Raw genomic sequence first — 5,004 nt, 5'->3', positions numbered from 1 at the left:
TTTTCTACCAATGTTAAGTAATTTGCAAAGAACTCTCTTACTAGATTTGGTTGGTAAGAGCAGAGAGGCTTGCTCATCAAGGCCAACTCATAATCATTGAAATGCCACTCCAATTCTAGATATTTGTGTATCTCATTTGTCATAATCTAGTACCCCTCAGAGATTGGCCTTTTGATTGGCCTACTCGCCGTCGATTCCAATCCATCAACGAACTTATTTTTCAACCCCTCATTCTGCTACATGAGTGCCTCCCTCATTTGAGGGTCTTTGCTATTAACCATAATTTTCTTCTCAGTTTTCATCTCAACATGGCCAGTTTCTGCCTCAACGTGGTTGGCGTTACATGTGTTAAATCCTTTCTCATCTGGGCTCGAACTGGTACTGCTAGTGCTAGTCTCAGTCTCCTCTTTAGACTGGAAGAGTGTGGAGATTTCCCTATCTTGTTGTTGTGTGTTGAAGGTAGGTTCCTCCTTACCCCTAGAAATGATGCCAAAATTTGAAATGCCAAAATTACGACTATCGTTAGAAAGTGTAAGTGGTAGCTGTCAAATATAGAACCCAACTAGGTTGGGGTCAAATCCCATAGGGAATAATGTGTTCACGAAGTATTGCGGTTGTTAATAGACTGTTGATCAAAGGTTCCTGGTAAAAGGGGGTTTGACTTGTGAAATGTATCCAAATATTTGTAATAGAAAAGGTTTCAGCTAATGAATTTTTTTACAAATAATAATTCAATGAGAGTAGTCACACTAGAGTTATGGTTACCAAGATGTTCAAGCAGCTAGGTTTGAGAATTATTTTTAATTTCCAATTAATAACTTCAGTTTCAAGAGTTATTGATTCTTATAATTTACCCATTTGTATCTCAACCTGAATGACTAGATTATCCTTCAATTCTCTCAAACTTAAAGAATACATTAATTTATTCAATTATTCTCTCATGTGGGTTGATCCCATTAAGACATCAACCCTTACCTCTAAAGTTAAAGCCCTTATATCCCATGTAAACCTCTTTTTTTCCCAACAAGCACCCTGATGGCCCGTCGAGAGCTTGAAGGTCCATCAAATGAACCATCGCGATTGGTCTCCAAAATGGCATCTTCTATTAAGGGTAGACAGTCTAGTTGGCAGACCATCGCTGGCCCGGTGGTCCATCGCATGAGCCTTTACTTGACCTTTTGATATTTCACGTTCTGTTTTAGCCCGACGGCCAGTTTGACTCTCCTTTGGGTGTTCGACGGTCAGCCACTTGGATCATCACAGAGGTCATTCTTTTGGTCCTCTCTATTTTACTCTGACGACTACCCTAGCGGTCTGTCGCATGGCTGACGGTCAGCCAGTTGGACCGTCAGTGCACTTTTTCTGCTATTTTTCCAAGTTTTTCCTCCTGCGAACTCTTTAACTTGAAAAAACTAAAATCCAGTATTAAATACAACATTTGTTGGTTGAAAACATACAATTATCCCGCGAAAAAGATGTAAAATATTTTGTCAAAAGCCAAACATTAGTTATATATTTGATGACGACCGCTTACTCTCTCATAAGAGAGTTGTAATTTGGGCGTATCAAATTTTGGCATTATTTCAAGGGAATATGATCGTCAATTGAGTATATCTGTGATAACTGACTCATAGTTAAAGATTCCTAAACTTTATGTTTAATTGTTGTTTTTTATTTTTACAAATTCTTTGTTGTATATGCCATGAACTAGAAGGTCAGGAGAGCCACTATTACCTTTTAATCTGGAACCTCATTTTATCGGTAAAATAGTTGACCAACAAGAAGCTGAGACATTAATCGCTTTGGCTAATGCGCAACTTAAACAGGAAAATGCTAATAATCGAGGTCAAGTGCCTAATGCTGATGATGATGACCTAGTGGATATGATCTGATTAATCCTGCAAATAGGAGACATGCTGGGAATATTGTTGCACTAGTGAATTGGAATTAGCCTATTAGAGGAAGAGTAAATCGTCAACCCAATGTCCAGTTTGCATTTGATGATGAAGATGATGTTGACTTGGACGAAGCTGGTGCCACAGAAGTAATTATTCTACCACTATTAGCAGCAGGTACGAAGTTCAACATCACTAGTACCATGATACAACTGATAAACCTAAGAAGGTTATTTGGTGAAATTCCAAGGGATGAACCGAATATATATTTGGTGAATTTCATCAACATATGTGAATCTTTTAACAATTATGGAGTTGGGAAGAATGCAATCCATCTACGTCCATTCCCATTGTCTCTGTCTGGGGATGCAACTCTATGGCTAAATGAATTAGCTCGCAATTCTATAACAAACTATAGGTAACTAAAAGGAGATTTCCGAGAAAGGTTCTTTCCACCCTCTATGATGTTATAGTTGAGGACGATATTAGCAATTTTAGATAATTACTGAATAAGGTACTATACGAGACTTGTCTTCAATTTAAGAAAAAGCTGACACAGTGCCCTCACCACAAGATGACGATTAGCATTTTATGGAGACATTCTATAGAGATCTGAATTCCAACACCAAACCAACCATAGACAGTGCTATAGGGGGGGCATTCATAGAGCTTACTTTTACTAAAGTTGTAGATATGTTAGAGCAGTTGACTAAGACAAGTAGATCCTGGCAACTCTGGGATTCAGTGGTAGCAAGACCTATTATGTCTAGTGGTATGTCTATGGTCTAACATCGAAAAGAGGAGAAATATGACCAATATATGGCACACATGAAAGCCCAGATGGATCTGCTTACTAAACATTTGTTATCTGGTAGACCAAGAAGGTGAAAGTTGTTGGGTCATAAAGTAGAGCTTGTTCTGATTCTGGGGAGGAGAAAAACTATCTAAATAATCAGGGAGGTTTTCGAGGCAATAGCCAAGGAAATCAAGGTCGGAACTATTATGACAAAATTGGTTAAAAGATAGGGACCGAGGGAGTTGGAAGAACAAAAATAATAGGAGTGGACTGTATACACCTCCTGGAAACTGTGATAATCCTGCTACCAGTTCAGCTAAAATATCCATGGAGGACATGATGGAGAAGCTATTAAAGGGACTTAAGGCGACCAATACTAGGGTGATAATTATGAAGAGTGACTTATCTTCCATGAGTCAGCTTATAAATTCATATTCAGCTTCTATCAAATAGTTAGAGCAGCAGATGAGCCAACTCTCGACAACATTTAATTAGAGGAAGAGTGGCACATTGCCAAGAGATATAGTGCAAAATTCTTAGAATTATGGATCTTGTATGGCAGTTACCACTCGGAGTGATAAAGTATTACTTGGAATTTCTGTGGGAAAAGTTATGATTAATGATATGATTGAACAAGATACAGAAGATGATGAAACCCATCCATTGAAGTCTGAGAATCTGGATGGTAATGCGGGTATATCTAACCATTACCAAGTTGATGAGTTAGAAAAATAAAACAAAAAGGAAAAGAAGGAAGTGGTTACTACTCTCCCAAAACTACTGCCACCCTTTCCCCATCGATTGAAAAAGAAGTCTAATGACATAAAGTTCAACAAGTTTATGGCAATGCTGAAGTAGCTGACAGTGAATATATCTTTGTGGAGGCACTAGAGCAGATGCCTGGATACTCTAAGTTTATGAAGGACCTTGTGACGAAGAAGCGAACAGTTAGCTATGAACCAGTGGATAATCTTTACCATTGTGGCGACATTTCGACAAGATCCTTGGTATAAAAGAAAGCAGACCTGGGAGATTTGATGGTGAATGATATGCTAGTTAAGGTGTCCAACTTTATATTTATTGAGGATTTTGTTATTCGGGATTATGAGGTGGATTTTGAGGTACCCATAATCTTGGGTAGACCTTTCCTCGTATCCAAGAGCATGCTAATTATTTTGTGAGCTAATAAACTACTGTTCAAACTTAATGATAAGGTAGTTCATTTTGATGTGTGCCAGTTTATAAAGAAACCCAAGGAGATAAGTATAGTCTCCATCATTGATGTTTATTATAAAGATGAGCAGGAGGTACCAATCTAGGAGAAATTTATTGTGGAAACTTTGGTCGCAGTCTTGATGAACTTTGATAGCGATGGTACTGAGGAATATAAAGAGACAGTGTATACATTAACTAGAATGGGATCATATTCATATGCTCTCAAGAAGCTGGACTTAGATCTCATAAATTTCCTAAAACCACCAGCGAACCCATCTATTAAAGATCCATCGGTGTTGGAGTTGAAGGAGTTGCCAGACTGTAATACCCTGGGAAATTTTTCATTGAAATTTTGTGCGTAAACGTGTTGGATTCTATCTTTTGGAATGAATTATAAATTTTTCATGCGGAATGTCTTAGATTATGACCCACCATTATGTAGAGTATCGAATAATATTTACAACGATATGTGGATCATCCAAAACGGACACCCGAGCGATGAGTTATGAACATTTCGATCGAACCATGAATAGTAGTAAACAGTAAAACGTGCAAGAAAAAGTACTGAGGCATGGCGTATTTTTTCTCCAACTTTAAATGACTATAACTCCTTGTACATAATGATCTGGGTGATATATTAAAATTAACGGAAAGCTCTGCGAGTCCTCTTTCCAATAAAATTGGTTTCATCCAATTTGTCTATCGGAGCAAAAAGTTATGGTCGATCTACTTTAGCCTATCAAAAGTGAATTTTTGTGTCAACTTCAAACGATCATAACTTTTAGTACACAATGATTTGGGTGAGATACTATATATCAATGGAAAGATATGGGATTCCTCTTTTTAATGAAATTAGTTTTATCCAATTTGGATGTCGGAGTAGAATGTTATGATTGATCTACTTCAGACTATCAAAATAGTCCACTAAAGGAAAAATTCGAGAATTTTTTTGAGTTTAAGGGGCGTTTTGGTCATTCTCCCTCACCCAAAATCCATCCAAACCCTATGTTAAATCCTATTAGAAGCATTATATGTTATATTTCATCAAATTCCCTCAAAAAGAAAACCCTAAGCTCCTACATCCAACTTCAAGAACCT

The sequence above is a fragment of the Capsicum annuum genome, chromosome 7 (genome assembly GCF_002878395.1).
Source record: "Capsicum annuum cultivar UCD-10X-F1 chromosome 7, UCD10Xv1.1, whole genome shotgun sequence".
NCBI classification, from domain to species: Eukaryota; Viridiplantae; Streptophyta; class Magnoliopsida; order Solanales; family Solanaceae; genus Capsicum; species Capsicum annuum.
This window is presented reverse-complemented; position numbering follows the sequence as displayed.